This window comes from Papio anubis, chromosome 20 (assembly GCF_008728515.1).
Source record: "Papio anubis isolate 15944 chromosome 20, Panubis1.0, whole genome shotgun sequence".
NCBI lineage: Eukaryota > Metazoa > Chordata > Mammalia > Primates > Cercopithecidae > Papio > Papio anubis.
The window spans coordinates 29,449,338-29,473,970 of NC_044995.1; the positions used below are offsets into that span (position 1 = coordinate 29,449,338).

Genomic DNA, 24,633 nt, shown 5'->3' on the forward strand with positions numbered 1-24,633 from the left:
AAGACCATAGTGCCCACTCTCACCACTTCTATTCAACATAGTACTGGAATTCCTATCCAGATCTATTGGAGAAAAGAAAGAAAGAAAGAGCACCCAAGTTGGTAAAGAGGTAGTCAAATTGCCACTGTTCACTGATGTCATAATTACATACTTAGGAAACCCTAAATACTTATCAAAAAGCTCCTAGGTCTGATAAATCAGTAAATTTCAGAATACAAAATCAATGTGCAAATATTAGTGGCATTGGTATACACCTACAGCAACCAAACTGATATTTAAATCGAAAACTCAACCCCTTTTAAAGCAGCAGCACAAAAATAAAATAATTAGGAATATACCTAATAAAGGTGATGAAATATTGCTACAAGAAAACCATAAAACATTGCTGAAAGAGGCCTGGTGTAGTGGCTCACCCCTGTAATCCAAGCACTTTGGGAGTCTGAGGTGGGTGGATCACAAAATCAGGAGTTCGAGATCAGCCTAGCCAACATTGTGAAACCACGTAGCTACTAAAACTACAAAAATTAGCCAGGTGTGGTGGTGCACACCTGTAGTTCAGCTACTCAGGAGGCTGAGGTAGGAGAATCGCTTGAACTCATGAGGCGGGGGTTGCAGTGAGCCAAGATCATGCTACTGCACTTCATCCTGGGCAACAGAGTGAGACTCCGTCTAAAAAAAAAAGAAATTAATGAAAGCACAGATAACACAAACGAAAACACATCCTATTCTTATAGATGTGTACAATTTGTATTGTAAAAATGATTATACTACCAAAAGTAATCTGCAAATTCAATGCAATTCCCATGAAAATAACAGTTCTTCACAGAACTAAAAAACAAAATTCATATGAAACAAAAAATGAGCCTGCATAGCCAAAGCAAGAATAAACAAAACAAAAATCAACTCAAGATGGATCAAAAATGTTAAGACCTGAAACTATAATAATTCTAGAATATTGGAAAAACTCTTCTAGACATTGGCTTTTGCAAAGAGTGCATGAGCAAGAACCCAAAAGCACATGCAACAAAAAACAAAGACAGATGAGGCTTAATTCTCAAAAGAAGGTATGCAAATGGCCAAGAAACATAGATAAATATGCTCAACATTGCCAATGATTAATGATCAGGAAAATGCAAATCAAAACCACAAGGTGATACCACCTAATTCCTGCAAAACCAGCCATAATTAAAACACCAAAAAATAATACATGTTGGCATGGCTGTGGTGAAAAAAGAATACTTTTTCACTGCTGGTGGGTATGTAAACTAGTACAATCACTATGAAAAGCAGTATGGAGATTCATTAAATAAAAGAATTACCATTTGATTAAGCAATCCTACTACTGGGTATCTACATGAAGAAAAAGAAATTATATGAGTAAGACACTTGCACATGCATGTTTATAGCAGCACAATTTGCAATTGCAAAAATATGGAAGCAGCCTAATGCCCATCAGCTAATGAGTGGAAAAAGAAAATGTGGCATATGTATACCAATGCATACTGCTCAGCCATAACAAGGAATAACATAATAGCATTTGCAGCAATCTCAATGTAGTTGGAGACCATTATTCTATGTAACTCAGGAATAAAAAATCAAACATTGTATATTCTCACTTATAAGTGGGAACTAAACTATGAGAATGCAAAGGCACAAGAATTGTATAATGGACTCTGGGTACTCATCAGAAAGGGCAGGAGAGGGGGTGAGGGGTAAAAGACTATTTATTGGGTACAGTGCACACTGCTTGGGGGATGGGTGCACCTAAATCTTAGAAATGATTACAAAAGAACTTATCCATGTAACCAAACATCACCTGTACCTTAAAAACTTTGGAAATATTAATAATTACAAACAAAAACAAAAAAACACAAAACCCCTTAAGTTTAACTTTCTATGTTTTGGCTGTTTGTTTTGTTTAGAAAGGGTCTTTGTCACCAGAATAGAGTGAAGTGACTTAATGAGGGTTCACTGCAGCCTCAACTTCTGGGCTTATGCAATTTTCCTCCCTCAGCCTCCTGAATAACTGGTACTAAATGTGCAGGCTACCATGCTCAGTTAATTAAAAAAAATTTTTTTAGACATGTGTTTTTGGCATGTTGCCCAGGCTCATCTCAAATTCCTGGGCTTAAACAGTCTTCATTTCTTGGTCTCCCAAACTGCTGGGATTATAAGCATGAGCCAACATGCCTGACCAGAATTTTTAAATTTAATTTTATTTTTTTATATTTTTGAGACGGAGTCTCACTCTGTTACCAGGCTGGAGTTCAGTGGTGCGATCTCGGCCCACTGTAACCTCTGCCTTCTGGGTTCAAGTGATTCTCCTGCCTCAGCCTCCTGAGTAGCTGAGACTACAGGTGCACACCACCACGCCTGTCTAATTTTTGTATTTTTTAGTAGAGATGGGGTTTCACCATATTTGCCAGGCTGGTCTCCAATTCCTAACCTTGTGATCCACCCACCTCAGTCTCCCAAAGTGCTGGGATTACAGGCGTGAGCCACTGCACCCAGCTCAGAATCTTTAATATGTTATAAAAAAGCTAACTATATTTAGATTTGTTAGCTAAGAGAAAATTTGAAAAAACATCTTTTATTAAATGTTAGAAGCAAACTTTTGGTGCTGCAAAAGAAATAGTACTTGAATGTAAATTTTCTCAGCAAGGCAATATTTACTTTTATAGAAGGGTGCATCTCACGAATGGAGCAATGGCAAGAGCACACCTGAAGAAGGGAGGGAAAGGGGTTCTCAGCCCTGACACAGGTAGCCCCTACTGCTGTGTCATTCCCCTGTTGACTAGGGTTGGACTGCACAGTCTAAACTAATTCCCATTGGCTGTTTTAAAGAGAGGAGGTGTACAAGCCAGAGTGGTGAGGTGAGCAGTTTGGGCGAGAAATACTTTTATGGAACAGGTGACCAAAGGTGACTCAGGTCAGAGCAGGTGACCAGGGGTACAGATGTAAACTACTGATTAGTACTGGTAAGAAGGTTGTTTACTAAAACTGGAGACATAAACAATGAAGAAGTTAAACTTTAAAATGGAGAATAAAGAACAAGAGAGCTGAATATACTGACATACTGATTCTTTGAAGAGAAATTTAGAACTCACTGTATTTAACATTAAAATACATAAATAAAACAGTTCAAAATTACTTCCTAGGGGATTTCACTAAGAATTAGTTTAAGAGTTAATGTAATTATATATATATATATGAAAAACTAAGACTACTAGATGTAAAAAAACTAATTATTCAAAGAGCGTGTTTAAGGCCAGGTATCATGGCTCATGCCTTGTAATCCCAACACTTTAGGAGGCTGAGATAGGCAGATCATTTTGAGCTTAGGAGTTCGAGACCAGCCAGAGCAACATGGCAAATTCCAGTCACTGGTTAAAATAAGGAAATAAACCGGGCATGATGGTGCACTCCTGTAATCCCAGCTACTCCAGAAGCTGAGGTTGGAGAATCGCTTGAACCTGGGAGGTAGAGGTTGCAGTGAGCCGAAATCATGCCACTGCACTTCAGCCTGGGTGACAGAACAAGCTTCTATTCGGCCTGGGTGACAGAACAAGCTTCTATCTCGGAAATTAAAAGAAAATAGAGAGTGTATAAACAAAAGAAAAATATGGTCTTGATGAAAAAGATTAGAAACATTTGTCTGTTTTGAAATTACTTAAAGGTTGTTTCAAATTGAAAAAGTAAAAATAATGTAGATTAAAATAAAATATAAAATGTTAAAAAATGGACCGGCATCGTGGCTTGCCCATGTAATCCCAGTACTTTGGGAGGCTAAGGCAGGTGGATCACCTGAGACCAGGAGTTCGAGACCAGCCTGGCCAACATGGTGAAACCGCATCTCTACCCTCTACTAAAAATACAAAAAATTAGTCGGATATGGTGGTGCACGCCTGTAATCCCAGCTACTCGAGAGGCTGAAGAGGAGAATCCCTTGGACCTGAAAGGCAGAGGTTGCAGAGAGCTGAGATCACGCCACTGGACTTCAGCCTGGGCCACAGAGCAAGACTCTGTCAAAAAAAAAAAAAAAAAGAAAAAAATTAAAAAATTATAAGAAATTATAAAATATGTATAAAAATCTAGAGAGGTCAAAAAGACCAATGTACTTTATTTTATTTTTCTTTTCTTTTTTTTTTTTTTCTGGGGTGCAGTGGCATGATCTCAACTCACTGCAACCTCTGCCTCCCAGGTTCAAGCGATTCCCCTTCCTCAGCCTCCCGAGTAGCTCAGCTATTTTTTATTTTTTATTTTTCGTTTTTTTTGAGGCAAAATTTCACTCTTACTGTTCAGACTTGAGTGTATTGGCACGATCTAGGGTTACTGCAACCTCGGCCTCCCGGGTTCAAGCAATTCTCCTGCCGCAGCCTCCCGAGTAGTTGGGATTACAGGCACGTGTCACCACGCTCAGCTAATTTTGTATTTTTGGTAGAGATGGGGTTTCACCATGTTAGCCAGACTGGTCTTGGACTCCTGACCTCAAGAGATCCACCTGCCTCGGCCTCCCAAAGTGTTGGGATTACAGGTGTGAGCCACGGTGCCCGGTTGAGGGACTTACAACGTTTTATCAAATTGGCTTTATTATTGATAATACACTATTAACAAAGTAAAAGTTGATTTTCTCTGGAAAAAAAATTTTATGTATTATTAATATACATAAAATATTTTTGTTCACACTTTGAGTGCATTGAAAAAGAGAGCAAAGAAGAGACAGGATTTTCCCATGCTCTGAGGTGGGCCTGGCTGAGCTCAGGGAGGAAGCCCTGCCTGAAAAGGCTGCAGCCTACGCTGGCACTCTTGCTTCATTCAGTCCAGTGTCTGATCACATCTTCTGTCACTCAGGGCCCGAGAAGGCGGGGTCTTAAACGTTATCTAATCAGGGAAGTTGGACTGGGAACTGTCCAATCAGGCACAAAGCTGGAGCAGACAGGGCGGCTTCCGGGATGTGGCGGGGCCTTTGTCTCTCGCTGCCGCTGGAGCTCTAGGTCCCCTCTTCACTGCTCTGTATCCTGTGCTCCAGGAAGCCCAGCCTATGTGGCCCTGTGACCTGCAGGTATTGGAGATCCACAGCGAAGACGCCAGGAACCCCTGGAAACCTAGAAATGGTGAGAGTGCTAGGTGCGACGTCCCGAGAGAGGGAACGGGGCTGGTTGAAACCGGTGGGAAGCGGCTGTGGCGGGACTCAGGCCTCTCGGTATTCAGCTCCAAGATCTGTGCCCCGAGTTCTCCTTGCCCAGCTCGGCCTCAGTCCCCTTCAACGATAAGATGGCGGCTGCGCTGACAGCTGGGCTCCGGGCGTCCTGTCTCTTCCCTGCTCAGTGACTGTGCCCTGGCCTGGAGCCCTCTCTGGGCAGCTCTGCACCGGCAGCGCCACGTCTCTTCCAGATTGTGCAGGGACAACGGGAGGGTTGTCAGGGGAGAATCCTGACTCGGGGTGCTGGTTCATGAATAGGAAGAATTTTAGTCCGTGGGCTTCCCAGGGCCTGTTTTTTTCCTATTAAAAATTTATGGACGTCACCTCGAAAATATTAAATAATTTAATTAAAGAGTGATTCAAAAATTTTAGAGCACCCAGCTATGGTTTGTAATCTGTGGTCTATGAAAGGACTTGAAGGAAATATTTTTATAAGGTTCATGATAAAGAACCAAATTCAGTAATTTGTTAGGTACAGTTATGTAGGGTTTTTTTTTGTTTTGTATTGTATTTTTTTTTTTAGGAGAGACGGGGTTTCACCTTGTTGGCCAGACTGGTCTCGAACTCCTGACCTCTGGTGATCCACCCACTTTTGCTTCTGAAAGTGCTGGAATTAGAGGCGTGAACCACCTCTCCCGGCCTCGTTTCTTAGTTTTTACAATCAAGGTAGAAATATCCTGGTTATGTAATCAGAGCTTAATTGGCATTTTATACTTGGTTAAGCCTAAATTTTGTTTCTGCCAATGTAGTAATTTACCAAAAAGTGCTCTTGAGTTTAGATTTTTTTTTTCAGAAGTAGAAATCCAGGGACTAGAGACACCTCAATCTAATTGCCTGCCACTTAATGATTTTCACACTCCACAGGGGACTGATTTTTCCCTGAATTTTTTACATGTGTCCCAAGCAGGGCCTCAAGTCCACCCCTCATCCCCTATTCCTCCAGCCTAACTCTGGCTTGCAGTAAAATACTAAATTTCCAGTTTCATCTGACATCCCCAAATGCCAATTTCTCCTCCCTAATTCACTTTATCAACTATTTGTCCTGTAGTGTACATTTTGATACCTATTTTAATCATTTTTATTTTTAAATGTTGAGACATTTAAAATGTCTCACTACAACCTCTGCCTACTGGGCTCAAATGATCTTCCTGTCTCAATCTCCCAAGCAGCTGGAATTACAGGCGCCTACGACCCTGTCTGGCTAATTTTTGTATTTTTAGTACAGACAGCATTTCACTATGTTGGCCAGGCTGGTCTCAAACTCCTGACCTCAAGTGGTCCACCCGCCTCGGCCTCCCAAAGAGCTGGGATTACAGACGTGAGCCACCGCATCTGGCCAATTAATTATTTTTTTGACAAAGCATTTGATGGCACATTTAAAAAGATTTGTTTTCTTTTTGTAAATATTTCCTATGAGAAGAAAGCAAATAATAATCTCCTGACACTGTATGGTAAAATATCTCTGTGCATTTTTTTCTTCTATTTTCCATAGACACAGATATCTTATCAGAATGTTTTTGGGTCAGGGTTTCCTTTTGGAAACCTTCTAGGGTGATGTGTCTTCAGTCACCCTTCAGTTTTTGCTTGAACCTGGGTTTCAGTACCGAATGGGGATAAACCAAGACACCCACCATGGCTATGTCTGCTAGAGTGTCTAGTGAATATCAGCTTCTGGGTCATATTCTCTCCTAGGACAACCTGAGGTATTGAGTGTAGCTTCTCAAGTGTGCGCGTGGATGCCCAGAGGCTAAGAGGCATTTCCTGGTGCACCTTTTTTTAAAGTTAATTCCTTGAGACATTAATATTGCCTTCACCCAATTCAGCTTTCATTTCTTGGAGACACATTGCTGGTCAGCCAATCAGATACTAGTATTGAGGAGAAAACAAGTAATTTCTGCCTCCTGGATTCCTTTAGGGGGCAGAAAAATAGTACAAGAAAAAAAGTAAAAAAATTTCTAGAAAAAAGATACCCACCACTCCAAAAGACAAAAAAAAAAAGAAAAGAAAAAAAAAAAAACCAACCCAAAAAACTGACCCCAGTGAGATGGTGTAAGAACTTGCAGAGTAAAATGCTCCTGAGGCACTCACTGGAGACATAGTTCAGAGTCTCCTGAGAGGAGGTTATTGAGCACTTAAGTGAGCATGATGGGGTGGGACAGTCTCTCAAGTAATTGAATGGCCTGACTTGACACATGAGGAAGACATCTGTACCTTGAAAAGCTTTGTTCACTTCTTTTGACCTAAGGGTTTTTTTTTTTTTTTCTGTCTTATTTATTTATTTATTTATTTATTTTTGAGTCGAAGTCTTGCTGTGTGGCCCAGGCTGGAGTGCAGTGGTGTGATCTCAGCTCATTGCAACCTCTGCCTCCTGGGTTCAAACATTCAAGGAATTCTCCTGTCTCAGCCTCCCCAGTAGCTGGGATTACAGAGGTGCACCACCACGCGCAGCTAATTTTTGTATTTTAAGTAGAGATGGGGTTTCACCATGTGGCCCAGGATGCTCTCGAATTCCTGCCCTCATGATCCTTCCACCTTGGCCTCCCAAAGTACTGGAATTACAGATGTGAGCCACCGTGCCTGGTTCTATATCCTGGTATTTTGATTTTTGAGTTTAATGCTAAATTTTATGTGATGAAACTTAGTACCTCCTAGAAGTGTTCCCGTGTGACTATTTTATTTATTTATTTATTTTTTATTTTTTGAAATGGAGTTTCACTCTTGTCACCCAGGCTGGAGTTCAGTGGTACAATCTCAACTCACTGCAACCTCTGCCTTTTGGGTTCAAGTGATTCTCCTGCCTTAGCCTCCTGAGTAGCTGGGATTACAGGCGCTTGCCATCACACCCGGCTAATTTGTGTATTTTTAGTAGAGATGGGGTTTCACCATTTTGGCCAGTCTGGTCTCCAACTCCTGCCCTCAGGTGATCCACCCACTTTGGCCTCCCAATGTGCTGGAATTACAGGCATGAGCCACTGTGCCCAGCTAATTGTTTACTACATGATTTTTGATACAAATAATAACATAATACATTTATTGTCTGGAAGGAATAAATACATTTGCTTTTCTTACTGAGGTGTAAGATGTAAGCACCTTAAAATTTTCTTCCCTTGTATGAACACTGTTTGCGTAATTTTGCTGAATTATTCTACCACCTAGTTATAGTTTCAAAAACCAAGTTAATAATTCTGACATAGAAATTAAAGCTTAAGCCCAGTGACTCCAAGCTAAGCCTAATTTTAAAGGCCCAGTTAGTTCCTTTTGGGGAGCCTCCCCTGCAGGTGTCCTAGCCTGCTCACCCCAGCTATGGAAGAAGCCTCTTTACTGAGAGAATCTACAGAGCCCTGGAAAGCTGGCAACCCACACGCAGATGCAGTTAAGGTTAATGTAAAAGGGTATTAGGAGGGTCTTGCTGAAGATGAAGTTATTGTTTTGAGGCAGTTTCTAGACTTTTTCAAATAAAAGTTAGATACATGTAAAAAATTGAATTTCAAAGGAATATTGCAACAGGAGGAAGTAGCAACTATAAGATTTTCAAAGATTGAAAAGATTAGGCAGACAATGACTTTTATTTTTCCTAGGGAAAAGCAAACAGGATTAGTAATGAGGTAGGAGGGGAATGTTTACATGGAGGGTAATAAAATCAGATTTTAGATAGAGAACGTTTTACCCTGAGGTCAGCATGTTCTTAGGATAAACATAAAATGGGGTTGTATGGTAGCTCAGACTGAGGTTAGCTCAAAGTTCAGGAGCCTGTGGGAAGAAAATATACTTAAGTTCAGTTTGATTAAGAAGTATTTTATGTTTACCACTGGAGACAAAGTCAACTGATTTTTAATGAGAAAAAGGAGAAAATGCGCAAAGCATTTTTCTGGCTGTGTGATAGGTAAGAAAAGAGAGCAAAAAAATAGTTGCTGTCAGGGTTTCAGAGAAAAGGGCATACTTTATACACTGTCAACAGTTTACATTAATTCAACCATTGTAAAAAGCACTGTGGCAATTTCTCACAGAACTAAAAACAGAATTACCATTTCACCAAGCAACCTCATAATTGGGTGTATACCCAAAGAAATATAAATTATTCTGTCATAAAGACACATGCACAAGAGTCTTCACTGCAGCACTATTCACAATAGCAAAGACATGGAATCCACTTGAATGGCTATCAATGGTAGACTGGATAAAGAAAATATGGCTCATGCCTGTAATCCCAGCACTTTGAGAGGCCAAGACAGGTGGATTGCCTGAGCTCAGGAGTTTGAGACCACCCTGAGCAATATGGAAAAATCCCATCTACAAAAATGCATCTCTAAAAAAAGTACAATAAGAAAAATTAGTTAGGCATTGTGGCACACGCCTGTGGTCCCAGCTACTTGGAAGGCTGAGGAATGAGAGTAGTGCTTGGCCCACCACGATGGCTTATGCCTGTAATCCCAGAACTTTGGGAGGCCAAGGTGGGTGGATCACCCGAAGTCAGGAGTTCAAAACCAGCCTGGCCAACATGGTGAAATCCCATCTCTACTAAAAGTACAAAAATTAGGCATGGTGGTTTTGGGCATCATAATGAAAAGCGTTTTTTGTTTGTTTATTTGTTTTGTTTTTTTCCCCATAAAGTGTTTTTGGAGAATACAAAAGATAGAGAATTTTATTAATCATAGCTCTTTATCATCTATGTACTTCATCTTTTTCCACCTTTATTCTTGGTCTCATATTTTTTTCACTTGATTTTGTTGGGGTTGTACCTTTTTTTTTTTTTTTTGAGATGGAGTTTTACTCTTGTTGCCCAGGCTGGAGTGTAATGGCACAATCACAGCTCACCGCAACCTCCATCTCCCAGGTTCAAACGATTCTCCTGCCTCCATCTCCCGAGTAGCTGGGATTACAGGCATGTTCCACCACGCCCGGCTAATTTTGTATTTTTACTAGAGACAGGGTTTCTCCATGTTGGTCAGGCTGGTCTTGAACTCCTGATCTCAGGTGATTCACCTATCTCAGCCTCCCAAAGTGGTGGAATTAGAGAAGTGAGCTGCCACACCTGTCCTGGGTTGTATCTTTTATGTGAAAATGGTAAATATAACTACAGTGTTCTGCTGAGTTCTGTGAGTAGCTCTATCAAATCAGTACGTTTCAGTAACATTATGGGAGTCCCCAGTTTTTAAACAGTATCTCAGAAGCATAGATGAGCTTACAGAGTTTGTGACTGGCATCTGCAGTGAGGACAGTGTTGTGAGACTGAGCCCTAATCAAGGTCTGTGCTGACTCTTGGTGGTGTCAGAATTCAAGTGTTAGACAATAAATTGGTGTTGGAGAATTGCTTGGTGTTCACAAACTCTACAGATTGGGTGCTAGAAGAAAGATATCACAGACTCCTGGATTAGAATAAACCTCTGGGTGTCCAGGAATGAGAGGCTGTGCTCTCCTCTACACAGTCTGTCACACTGTCCCTTGTTCAGTGATTCCAGCTCCCCTTCCATAGTGACAGAGAACCTAAAACTTAGAGGAAGGGAGCTGTAATGGCAGATCCCCTTTTGCCACAGCTGCCACCACAAGATTTTTACCCACTAACTAACATACTCACTAGACATTAATGTGTCCACACCTCTCCCAGGACAGTGAACCACACTCAGGAATTTTACTACAGCATTTTTGATCCTAGTGTTTTTTTGCCAAAAACTTATATAGAAGTGTCTCCAAGTCTCCTGGCATATTCCCACCTCCAGACACTGAATCTGCAGCAGCAATCTGTTCTGTCAACCAACCTAGGGTTCTGGACCACCTGTTCATAAACTCATCTGCCTGCATGGACCCAGAAATAAATCAAGTGCCACTATCTGTAGCACAAACTGGTCCTTCTACCTGGACTGCACTCTTCCCCACCCAGGGAGGTTTTTTTTTTTAACTTCTGCTTTTGGTTTAGGGGTACACGTGCAGGTTTGTTATACAGCTAAAATTGTGTCATGGGGGTTTTGTGTATAGATTATTTTGTAATTAAGGTACTACGTATAGCACCAAAGAGGTATTTTTTTCTGACCCTGTTTCTCCTGCCACCTTCCACCCTCAACTTCTAGGCCTCAGTGTCTGTTGTTTGTCTCTGTGTTCATGTTTTTATTATTTAGCTCTTACTTATAAATAACCTGCATTTGGTTTTCCATTTCCGCATTAGTTTTCTTTCTTTCTTTCTGGTTTTCTTTTTTTTTAGACAGTTTCACTCTTGTCACCCACGCTGGAGTGCAATGGCGCGATATTTGGTTACTGCAACCTCCGCCTCCTGGATTCAAGCAAGCAATTCTTCAGCCTCAGCCTGCTAAGTAGCTGGGATTACAGGTGCCCGCCACCATGCCTGGCTATTTTTTATATTTTTTAGTAGAGACGGGGTTTCACCGTAATGGCCAGACTGGTCTCCAACTCATGACCTCAGGTGATTTGCCCGCCTCGGCCTCCCAAAGTGTTAGGATTACAGGCGTGAGCCACTGCGTCTGGCCTCTGCATTAGTTTTCCAAGAATAATGGTCTCCAGCTTCATGTTGCTGTAAAGGGCATAATCTTGTTTTTGGTTATTGTTTTCTGTTTGTTTGTTTTTTATGACCACACAGTATTCCATGATGTTTATGTATCATATTTTTTTATTATTTTTTTTTATTTTAGAGACAGGGTCTCACTGTTGCCCAGGCTGAAATGCAGTGGCATGATCGTGGCTCACTGCAACCTCCACCTCTCGGGTTCAAGCAATTCTCCTGCCTCGGCCTCCTGAGTTGCTGGGATTACAGGTGCCTGCCACCACGTCTGGCTGATTTTTGTAGTTTTAGTAGAGATGGGATTTCACCATGTTGGCCAGGCTGGTCTCGAACTCCTGACCTTAAGTGATCTACTCACCTCCAACTCCCAAGGTGCTGGGATTACAGGAGTAAGCCATTGTGCCCGTCCCTTTTTTTTTTTTTTTTTTTTTGAGACAGTCTCACTCTTGTTGCCCAGACTGAAGTACAATGGTGCCATCTCAGCTCACTGCAACCTCCACCTCCCGGGTTTAAGCAAATATCCTGTCTCAGCCTCCCGAGTAGCTGGGAGTACAGACACCCACCACTACCGCGCCGACTAATTTTCGTATTTTTAGTAGAGATGGGGTTTCACCATGTTGGCCAGGCTGGTCTTGAACTCCCGACCTCAGGTGATCCACCCACCTTGGCCTCCCAAAGTTCTGGGATTACAGGCATAAGCCATCGTGGTGGGCCAAGCAATACTCTCATTCCTCAGCCTTCCCAGTAGCTGGGACCACGAGTGTGTGCCACCATGCCTAACTAATTTTTCTTATTGTATTTTTTTTAGAGATGGGATTTTTCCATGTTGCTCAGGCTGGTCTCAAACTCCTGAGCTTAGGCAATCCACCTGCTTTGGCCTCTCAAAGTGCTGGGATTACAGGCATGAGCCATTGTGTCTGATCATACCATATTTTCTTTATCCAGTCTACCACTGATAGACATTCAAGTTGATTCCATGTCTTTGCTAGTGTGAATAGTGCTGCAGTGAACATGCTTGTGCATGTGTCTTTATGACAGAATAATTTATATTTCTTCAGGTATATACCCAATTATGAGGTTGCTTGGTGAAATGGTAATTCTTTTTTTAGTTCTGTGAGAAATTGCCACAGTGCTTCTTACAATGGTTGAATTAATGTACACTCTTAACAGCAGAGTATAAGTATTCCCTTTTCTCTGAAACCTTGACAGCATCTACTTTTTGACATTTTAATAGCCATTCTCACTGGTGTGAATGGTATCTCATGGTTTTTCTTTGCATTTCTCTAATGATTATTGATGAGCATTTTATTACATGCTTGTTAGTCAAATGTTTGTCTTCTTTCGAAAAGCATCTTTTTCATGTCTTTTGTTTACTTTTTAATTATTTTTTTCTTGTAAGCTGTTTAAGTTTCTAATGGATTCTGGATATTAGACCTTTGTCAGAAGCATAGTTTGCAAATATTTTCCATTATTCTGTAGGTTGTCTGTTTACTGTGTTGATAGTTTCCTTTTCTGTGAAGGAGCTTTTTAGTTTAGGTCCAATTTGTCAATTTTTGCTTTTGTTGTAATTGCTTTTGGTATTTTCATCATGAAATTGCTGCCAGTTTCTATGTCTAGAATGGTATTTCTTCAGTTATCTGCCAGGTTTTTTATAATTTTAAAATTAGCATTTCAGTCTTTAATTAATCTTGAGTTGATTTTTGTGTATGGTGTAATAAAGGGGTCTAGTTTTAGTCTTCTGCATAGTGCTAGCTGGTTATTCCACAACCATTTATTAAATAGGGAATTCTTTCCACAGTTATATTGTTACTTTTGTTGAAGATCAGGTGGTTGTAGGTGTGTGGCATTATTTCTGGGCTCCCTATTCTGTTACATTCATCTATGAGTTTGTTTCTGTACCAGTTCCATGTTGCTTTGTTTACTGTAGCTCTGTAGTATAATTTGAAAACAGGTAATGTAAAGCCTTCAGCTTTGTTGTTTTGCTTATGTTTACTTTGGCTATTCAGACTCTTTTTTGGTTTTATATGAATTTTACAGTAGTTTTTTTTTTAGTTCTGTTAAAAATATTTTGGTCATTTGATATTAAATAGCATTAAATCTGTAAATTTTGGAGGACAGTCTGATCACTTTTAGGATATTGATTTTTTCTATTTATGAGCAAAAAGTTTTCCATTTATGCCATTTCTGACTTCTTTAAGCATTGTTTTGTAATTCTTATCATAGAGATCTTTCACCTTCCTGGTTAGCTGTATTCTTAGATATTTTATTCTTTTTGCAGCAGTTGTGAATGGGGTTATGTTTATGATTCATATTTGGCTTGAATGTTGTTGATTCGCCGGGATGCTACTAATTTTTTTCCATTTATTTTGCATCCTAAAATTTTTTTTTTTTGCCAAAGGCATGTAAAAATGTATTTTTACTTTAAAAAATAACTTAGTTATAGTAATATTTTGCCTGTATCTTACCAACATGTAGCTGACAGTTAAAATTTTGCAATATAGATATAAAAAGAGGGATATATAAGAACTACAAGAAAATCTCCAAAACCCATAAAGTTCAAATGTGAAAACAGAAAAGTTTTAACACTAGAGAATTCGCTATGGTGAGCCCAAGCAATATATAGAAGAGTCTAGAAAAAAGGCTGAGGTGTTAAATACATTTTTACTTCCTCTTGCTCAGAAAATGTTGGAGAGCTGTAAAGTTCTTTTTGTAAAGTTTCTTAAGGTGACTCGCCCAGCCCTTCATAGCTAGTGCCAATCCTGGCCAACCCAGATTTCTTGTGTGTCTGCAAACAATGTGTGAGCCAAACAGCACCAGTGCCTGCTGAAAATGGGTTCTGACTGACGGATTTCCTCGTTTTGCCAAGACAGGATTTTTTTTTTTTTTTCCTAAATTGTTTTTGCAAACAACGCATAACAGGCTAAAAAGAAATACTTTATAAGAATATTATTTTAGAAAACCCATCACAAAACTGCAAATACAGCTTCGGAAGCCCTTCTGTTCAACTGTGGTTAGTTTAGTTTGTTTTTGTACCTTCCACTCCAAAGGAGGTAAGTTGGCATCCTGTTACTTACCTTTTTTCCATGACATTCAGCACCTCATCCAAAAGTGAGGGCCCCATATCAAGCTGCAGGGAGAGGAGGGAACCTGTAAGGTCAGAGAGGGACTCCTCTGACGTACTCTTTCCCTTGATGAGCTCGCTTGGCGTGGGATGGGGAAACACGTCTTCGACTGGCCAGTCAGGGTACTATTCGGACAGGCTGGAGGAGTGGCTGTCCCTGCCCTGTCTGGACTGAGATGCAGAACCGCTGGAGCCCCATGAGGTGTCTCCTTGGTGGACTTTTCCTTTCTCCAACAGACTGCTTTTCACCTAAGCTTTTTCCTCCATGATGGGCTTGCAGCTAAGCCTTGGCAGCTTTATTGGTCCAAAGGACTCCTATTTGGAATTAAATTTCACCGGTGACAATAAGAGCATTATGAGAGCTTGGGACCCTCCAGTGATCGTGAGGGAGATGGCATTTTTGACCACTGAGGAGGGTGTTTCTGTGAACACAGAGTCTGAGGTGCCGTTTTACCAGAAGAAGGTATTATGCCCAGGGAACTGATCCAGATGTGCTTTCTCCTAGTTTCCAAGTAAAAGCTCATAGTTCCCTTGAAGAAAGGAAATATCCCCAAAGACGTCGTGCTTGGCCCTCTTTGCCGATTTGGATGGTGTGGCAAAAGTCTCCAAGAGGGGGACTGATAATATCGGGAGACAGAATGTCTCTCAGTTTAAATTTCTTTCCTTTCTTGTCATTAGCTGCTTTCAGGTAAATTGGGGCCTTGGCTGGCATTTTGGAATTTGAGAATGTCTGTTTTGCAGTCGGAAAAAAAGGGCCACTTTTTTCACAGATGGTATGTTTCTGAAGAATACTTTTCGATAGGAACTGTCACATCATTTTTCTCAAGTGGCTTCAGAAGTGGCTCTAGCTGTGTGTGGTTCCAGCGTGTTGAGCGGTTACCCATGGGGAAGGGAGGCCACCTGAGTGCACTACCCTGGCCAGGTCGCAGCTCCCCAGGTGCCTCGCAGCCCAGGATTGGTTGGGTATGGAGGGCTGTGTTCTGAAATTATACTGAAGTTATTTGTAAGTTTAAAGAGCTTTTCTGCCAAGACTCTATGGTTTTCCTGATGTAGAATCCTGTTGCCTGCAAACAGGGATAGTTTGACTTCCTCTTTTCCTGTTTAAATGCCTTTTATTTTTATTGAGGTGGAGTTTTGCTTTGTCGCCCAGGCTGGAGGGCAGTGGCACAATCTTGGCTAACTGCAACCTCCGACTCCCAGATTCAAGCGATTCTCCTGCCTCAGCCTCCTGAGTAGCTGAAATTACAGGCACGTGACACCACGCCCGGCTAATTTTTGTATTTTTAATACTGACAGGGTTTCACCATGTTGGTCAGGCTGGTCTGGAATTCCTCACCTCGTGATTCACCCGTGTTGGCCTCCCAAAGTGCTGGGATTACAAACATGAGCCGCTGCATCCAGCCAAATGCCTTTTATTTTTGTCTTTTGCCTGATTGCCCTGACCAGGACTTTCAATTTTATGTTGAATAGTAGTGTTAAGAGAAGGCATCTTTGCCTTATGCCAGTTTTCAATGAGGAATGCTTCAAGCTTTTTTTTTTTTTTTTCCTTTTTGAGATAGAGTCTCCCTTTGCCTCTCACGCACAATCTCGGCCCACTGCAGCCTCCACCTTCTGGGTTCAAGCGATTCTCCTTCCTCAGCCTCTTGAATAGCTGGGATTACAGACATCTGCCACCATACCTGGCTATTTTTTGCATTTTTAGTAGAGACGGGGTTTTGCTATGTCAGTCAGGTTGATCTCAAACTCTTGACCTTGGGCGATCCACCTACCTTGGCCTCCCAAGTTGCTGAAATTAAAGGAATGAACCACTGTACCCATCTGCTTCCAGGTTTTGTTCATTCAGTATGTTGGGGCTGAGGGTTTGTCATAGATAACTTATTTTGAAGCATATACCTTCAATGCCTAGGTTGTTGAGGATTTTTAACATGAAAGATGTTAAAGTTTACCCAAAAGCTTTTTCTGCATCTGTTGAGGTAATCTTGTGGTTTCTGTCTTTAGTAATTCTGTTTATGTGATGAATCACATTTACTGGTTTGTGTATGTTGAACCAACCTTGCATTCCCAAAATAAATTCTACTTGCTCATAGTGGGTTTGCTTTTGGATATGCTGCTGGATTTTGTCAGTATGTTGTTGAAGATTTTTGTATCATTGTTCAAAGATATTGGCCTGAATTTTTTTGGTTTGTTTTATCTCTGCCAGGTTTTGGTATCATAATAATGCTGTTCTTATATAATGAGTTGGTGAGAAGTTACTTTTTCTTAATTTATTAAAATAGTTTTAGTAGAAATAATACCAGCACTTTTTTGTACATCTGGTAGAATCCAGTTTATTTGGTTCGTAGGCTATTTATTACTAATTCAATTTTTGAGCTTCTTATTCATCTATTTAGGGCTTTGATTTCTTTTTTGTTCATTCTTGGAAGGATGTATTCCTTAATAATTTTTCATTTTTTTCTAGATTTTCTCATTTGTGTGCACAGAGGTGTTCATGGTAGACTTCAAGATATTTTTGTGGGGTCAGTGCTAATATCTCTGTGTGTGTAGTTTGTATAATTTTGAGATTTTTGAATTTCCTGAGGATTTTTTTATTTCTGAGTATGTGGTCAGTTTTAGAGTGGTGATAAGAAGAATGTATGTTATGTTATTTTTAGATGAAGAGTTCTGTAGATACCAGTTAGGACTATTTGGTCAAGTGTTGAGTTTAGGTTATAATATTTTGTTAATTTTCTTCTTCAATTATCTTTTAGTGCCTGTGGGATGTTGTTGTCTCCCACTATTATTGTGTCAGAATCTAAATCTCTTCATAGGTCTCTAAGAACATGCTTTATTCATCTGAACCTATGAGTTTTATATAACACCTTTCTCTCTTCTGTTTCGTCTTCCATAAACATTCTTTTGTGCTCTCCCAGTGTGCAAAATTTAGATGTCCAAGAGTTCGAGAACATGTTTAGAGACGTGGCTGTTGTAAAAGTAAATATAAATTAGAAATAAGAGACTACAAGTAAGAGAAAATATCTTACTAAAATCTCTTTTCTTATAACATTTAGATTATGTGTAGATTTTTATCTCCCTTTTTTTGAAATATATGTAAATCATATTAACAGCTAAATAAACCTTTTGTCTTTTTTTTATTTCCTCAGGATTATCTTTATCTGGGACCTGAGATTTAATTGCTTCATTTTTGCTTTGGCAAAAGATTGTTCTTATGATTTTTAGTCTTTTAAAGTTGACACAAATCTGTTCAGAGTAACACTCATTTCAACAGCACACAAAAATTGAGCGTAAAAATAGGATTAAATTTTGCAATATAGGAAAGATACTGAGTAAGTTGACAGAAACCTGATTATCTATGATAATTATTTGCCGGCTAAAGTATTTATACTACAAAAGCAAAAAGAGTTCAGTTTATGGCTGGGCGCGGTGGCTCATGCTGGTAATCCTAGCACCTTGGGAGGCCGAGGCGGGCAGATCACCTGAAGTCGGGAGTTATAGACCATTCTGACCAACATGGAGTAATCCCGTCTTTACTAAAAATACAAAATTAGCTGGGTATGGTGGCGCATGTCTGTAATCCCAGCTACTCGAGAGACTGAGGCAGGAGAATCACTTGAACCTGGGAGGTGGAGTTTGAGGTGAGCCAAGATCATGCCATTGCACTCCAACCTGGGCAACAAGAGCAAAACTCCCTCTCAAAAAAAAAAAAAGAGTTCAGGTTTTAAACTAAAGTGTGGAGTGCATTTTCATACCTTTGTTTCTGTTTATTCAGTGCAATTAGCATAGTTATGTGTAATGTTTGTAGACAACCTGCATTCATATACATTCAACTGTATTTTCTACAAGAGTATAAAGCCATAATATTTACTTTGAATGAATTCCTTAGTTGTTTTAACATTGTGATTCATACTTTTGAAATGTAGTTTTTCAACTGAATTATAGTTACAGAAAATTTTTAAAAATTCTACATACATTATGAGTATATTAAAATTATTCATAATTACATATTTATATCTAATATCCAAAGAAAATTTACTACCAAATTGTTGCAGTAGATATTAGTCTGATATGATTATTAATTTAACCAATAGGGATAGTTATAGGTAAGTATAATTTTAGTGTGTTTAATTTCAGAAATTGGAATGCTGCTATTACAGGACAAATAAAGGCAGGTGATTCGGCCACCCAAAAACTGTAATAACTCTTTAATTAGCTATGTTGCAGGCTCACGTATATTCCATTATATTAACACAGTCAGATTTTAATTTTTTAATCAAAAAGTGCTGGTGGTAGTTGTCAGATATATTTCTATATAGATGCCACATTTAATGGGCAGCAGATTAGAGAGCAGCAGAGATGGAAAAAAAGTCTTTTAAAATTCTGCTAATAATATGCCCCCTGTCTTCATAACACTCATGTTTCTCATGCTATGAGTAGCTATGCACTTTGGATACTTAGAGAGAGATTCTTTTTAGAGGAATATTTTCTGGCTGACTTGATCAATCTTATATGTAATCTCAGTTTTTTCTTAAGATGCTTTTAACTTCTTTTTTTCTCTCAATATCATCTTTCTTGGAATGAGAGCTGTTTTTGTTTCGAATGCTTTGTGTATCTGTTTTAGAAGCCCTATTAGTATCCCATAATGTCTGTGAAAGTTGTGGGCTGTCACAGTGAGAACTCTTAGAGCTATCTCTATCTGGATGCATGCTGGAAATCCAGCAGTATATTTTCCGTGTCACCATTGTAAATAGAAACTGTGGCTTACATAATGCTCATATTCCCATTATTGTGAAGGCTCAGTTCTACCCAGGAGGCCTGCAGGCTCTCCTTCTGCAAGTCAGGCTTCACTTTTTTTTTGAAATGGATTCTTCCCCGTTGTCCAGGCTGGAGTGCAATGGTGCAATCTCGGCTTACTGCAACCTCCCCCTTCCAGGTTCAAAGGAGTCTCCTGCCTCAGCCTCTTGAGTAGCTTGGATTACAGGTGCCCGCCCACCATGCCCAGCATATATATATATATGTGTGTGTGTGTGTGTGTATATATATATATTTTTTTTTCACCATGTTAACCGGCTGCTCTTGAACTCCTGACCTCGTGATCTGCCCACCTCGGCCTGCCAAAGTGTTGGGATTATAGGCATGAGCCACCACACCCAGCCAGGCTTCACTCTTTGATGTGACACTGAAGTGCTCCTGCGGCAATTGTCATTCACCTGAGTTGAGCTGCCAGCCGTGAGCACTGTGCTGTGGGCTGCAGTGGCAGATGGTAGGAAACAAAAGAGGACACTGGCCACCAGAAGAATGGAAGCAGGAGTGTACTAGCCCAGTCCTCAGGGAGTAGAGAGCCACTGCTTTAAAATACAAGTAGCCAAAAAGATTAGCACCCTATTCTTTTTTTTTTTTTTTTTTTTTTTGAGACGGAGTCTGGCTCTGTCGCCCAGGCTGGAGTGCAGTGGCGCGATCTCGGCTCACTGCAAGCTCCGCCTCCCGGGTTTACGCCATTCTCCTGCCTCAGCCTCCCAAGTAGCTGGGACTACAGGCGCCGCCACCACGCCCGGCTAGTTTTTTTTTTTTTGTATTTTAGTAGAGACGGTGTTTCTCCGTGGTAGCCAGGATGGTCTCGATCTCCTGACCCCGTGATCTGCCCGTCTCGGCCTCCCAAAGTGCTGGGATTACAGGCGTGAGCCACCGAGCCGGGCAGATAGCACCCTATTCAACCACTTGTAGAAGAGTGAAAGTCTACATTCAGCAGGCAGCTGGCTTCAAGTTGCAAAACTACCTTCTGCCATGAAGATGTGAAAAGCTTATTTTGTCATTGAATATGATCAATTAGCATACAGAGATGGCCTCCCCAGTGACCAGGTGAATTTAGGATGAACTACCTATGACATGGCACTGTACATTCTTCTACTTGTGAACTAATTATGGTAACCGTCTTTATTTCTTTTCAATCCTTAAGCAGATGGATTGTAATACATGTGACATTCAGATTTAATTGTGTAATGAAACAGTTTTCTTTCTGTTCCATTACTGCAGTTTCTGTGGTGCTGAAGAGAATTAATAAAAATTATATTTCCCAAACACTGTAGAATTACCAGACATAATATAAACACATAAGGTGCCAACCAAGCTTTACTCTAGAGGGGACTTTCCCTCTCAGGCTTCCAGTCAACTCACAGTTATGCTGTAAAATGCATGCTGTCAACTAAATATGCATGCGGAATTATGTCTCTGCCTATTTGGTAGTTTCATTTTCTATTTAGAATCAGCCTGAGTCTCTCTTGCTGGTTTATTATTGGACCATCAGCCCAGGGTCACTGGAAATGCTCTCACAATCACCAAGGTGTCTTTGAGACATTTGAAAATCTCTCCAGAACAGAATTGTGTCAGACTGACTAGAGTGGTTAATTTTGCTTCTGTCTTAGTGTAAAAGAAATGAGTCATCATCTGTTTGCTCCCCGCCTCATACAAGAGATGTCTTTGGTTGGTACCCAGATGAGAGTTTCTCTAATTCCCTGGTACTTGAGTGAAAAATGATGAGGAGGTCTGGAGACTCAAACGAATTAACTAATTGCTTCCAATTCATATATTCATTAGAAAAATAGATGAAGCAGTCATGGTCCCTACCATGCAAGAAATTTTAGTGTAGACTAGCAACTGGATAAGTGGTTTAATTATGCATCATATGGTGGGTACAATAAATAGATGTGTGCAAAAAGACGGGCTTTATTTGGGCCATTTTCTTTATATTTTTGTGACTTCTGATGTCTATACCTGAACATATATTAATAAACAAGAGTTATTATTGTATTTTTTATGCCCTGCTAAGAATACTTATTTATTGTTTAAAAAATTATTCTAGAAAACCTTAAGGGATTTGTTTAAATTGCTTATTAGTATGTGATAAAAAATTGAAAGGGCAGCGGGGCTAAAAAAGATTACAGTTACATAAACTCTGAGATTTAAGGTTTTTTGTTTTTTTAAGCTGAGCTTAAAAAATGAAACGGAACTAAAAATACTCCCCAGTGGCATAAAGAACAGAATTTTACATCAGCTCTACACCCCGCTTCAGCCCTATTTAGATTCACCCTTTTGAAAGCCTTATTTAGGTTTTGCCCTACCCTGGAGTCTTGCCTCACAGAACTAATTAGAAGAGATCAGAGTTTTGGCTGATGAATCCTGTTGCCTTTTTAGAATTGGTTCTCACAATTTTCTGAAAACCAAAAGCAGATAAATGGAAAATATAAAATATGTATTATAGGGTCTTAATTTTTAAATTTTTTGTTAAAACTAGTGTTTGCAGAGACATTCCATTTAGCAACCTGTTTTCTGTTCCTACAGATGCAGTAGTTGATTCACAAGTCACAAAATGGTAAATATAAACATAATAATTCATCTAAATTACCTTACAGTCTATCTATATCCCTCTCATCTGTCTATATTTAGATTGTATTCTATGCATTTTTTAAAAAATTAGTGACAGAAAAACAGAAGAAGAAATAAAAATGCTGGGTCCTTATTCTAAATCCTTAGAATTATTGAACACTTAGTATCAACTGACAGGCTGTTATTAGAATTAAATCAAATAATGAGTTATCACAGTGCTCTATAACATCCTATTGATTACATAATACCTGCTTAATAAACATTGCATTAGTACATATGCACATGTTGTTTTCCAAATGCAGACTTACTCAGAAATTGCTGCTTTCTGTTTTCTCTATAAACTTTAAAGAGCCAGCAAGTAATATACTTTAAGATAGAGAATGGTTGTCTTCATTTGTATCAGAAGTTTTTGTGTTGTGACAAGAGTGCTGAGTATAAGGGAATCTGTGCTGTGCCTCATTTTTGTAACGAATGCTAATAATGAGCCCAGGGAGAGTGACATCAGCACTGACAGGGGACTTGTTTAGAACACCCATTTATGGATCATCTCCAAACCTGCAGAATCACATTACATAGAGTGGGACCAAGTTTACCTAATGATTTATAAGCTAATTAAAGCTTGAGTGACAATGCTTAGGTAAGCGGTTATAAGCTCAGGCTTCTACTTAGAGTCACATGACCAATTTACAGGAATCTCTTTACTTGTGCCCTTTTTACAGTTTCTGTTTAATGTTCTGAAGAAAACATCTATTTGTTTTACTTAAGTGCCTCATATGACTCTAAGGTGCCAGAATCAAGTATGAGAAGTTCAAGATACATTCATGAGCATTAAGTTCTACCTTTGCACTAAAGGGTGGTCCAGGAACCTGTTCTATTTAGATTTGTAAGGACAGGACAGTGTGGCCAATATTTATATTCCTGTAGCAGAAATTGCCAGTGTCTGTAGCAGGGGAGGGCACCTGAGGACAAAAAAAAAAAGAGAAACTTGTATTTTTATCTCTGTGGAGCAGCTGATTGTTCCTGAATATTTTCTGTTATATAGGACAGAAATGGGTAGAGGTTTTGTGTCTTGGGCCTTCTGCCTTTGGGTGTGTTGGTAACAGGTAAACATGTGGTGCTCAAATTATTAAAGGCAAATTCTCAAGATGCAGATGTAATTCAGAAAATCTCATCTGAGGAAGAATTCGAGAGGAGGAGGAGAAAGAGAAAAAATGGCTTTTTTTTCAGCTAAACATGTCTCAGATCAAGAGCTATGTCCTCTCTGCCTCATGGAATGCCACAGGTTTAGTACTTGCAAATTTTTACTTCTATACCTGTGTTTTTTCTCCCTATTGAGTTTGTCTTAACTACTTTTTAAAATGCTTATGATAGGCCAGGCGCGGTGGCTCACGTCTGTAATCCCAGCACTTTGGGAGGCCGAGCAGGTGGATCACCTGAGGTCGGGAGTTCGAGACCAGCCTGACCAACATGGAGAAACCCTGTCTCTATAAAAATATAAAATTAGCTGGGCATGGTGGTGCATGCCTGTAATCCCAGCTACTCGGGAGGCTGAGGCAGGGGAATCACTTGAACCCGGGAGGCAGAGGTTGTGTTTTGGTGAGCCAAGGTCATGCCATTTGCACTCCAGCCTGGGCAACAACAAGAACAAAACTCGGTTAAAAAAAAAAATGCTTATGATAGTCAAGGGTCCTCTAAAAATATTTCTTTTCTATCTACCACAGCCTTCTCTGCATCACGGCTTCTTATATGCCATGCAGAATTCTCACCATGAATTTGTGATCTGCAATATTAAAAATGTTCTCTTTATGACTGTTGAACATGGAAAGGTGTGGATAATCTCTTTCTATGGAGAAAACCTGAGATTATTAGTAAAGATGGATAACATACAATGTTGAGGTTCTTTTTTGTTTATTATCTCTATGCATTACAGGATTAAGAAAATGCTCCTATAAAGAGGGATGGCATTTGTTACCCAGAAAGTTGGGAAAAAATTATCCGGAGATACCTGCTTATTGGGTGTTAAAGAAAGTACTTAAAATCATTATTAAAAATTGTAGAACATGGAAGATACCTGTATCTTGAACTTTGCATACAACTGATGTTTTCGTATGGATAAATTCAGACTGTAATTTACTTCCGTGGGGGCAATATCTCAGTAGTGATGCTATGTCCTTCTGGATGCATGAGCACACTACAGAAACTTGTTCTAGTGCAACTGACATTAATAACTCACTTGCTTAATAAGCTCTCTTACAGATTTTTTCACTATAGAGTTATTTTTCTCTTCATCATTAAGTATCTTTATGCAGGTGATGTGTATAAACTATCACATTTATTCTGGCAACTGCCCTTTTGTTTTAGGTTTTCTTTGCATTGTTTTTTTTGGTAAATGAAAGCTCTCATCTTTGTTTACAGACCAGA

At 39.7% G+C, this 24,633-nt stretch overlaps 1 protein-coding gene and 2 pseudogenes across 5 annotated transcripts in view; 1 reads left to right on the forward strand and 2 right to left on the reverse strand.

The window, feature by feature from the left end:
• Positions 1-24,633, forward strand: part of LOC101003406 (zinc finger protein 726) — a 125,082-nt gene that overhangs the window by 71,061 nt on the left and 29,388 nt on the right. The gene's annotated exons all lie outside the window — the stretch shown is intronic.
• Positions 14,785-15,547, reverse strand: LOC103881231 (annotated as a pseudogene).
• LOC116271748 lies at positions 19,103-22,496 on the reverse strand (annotated as a pseudogene).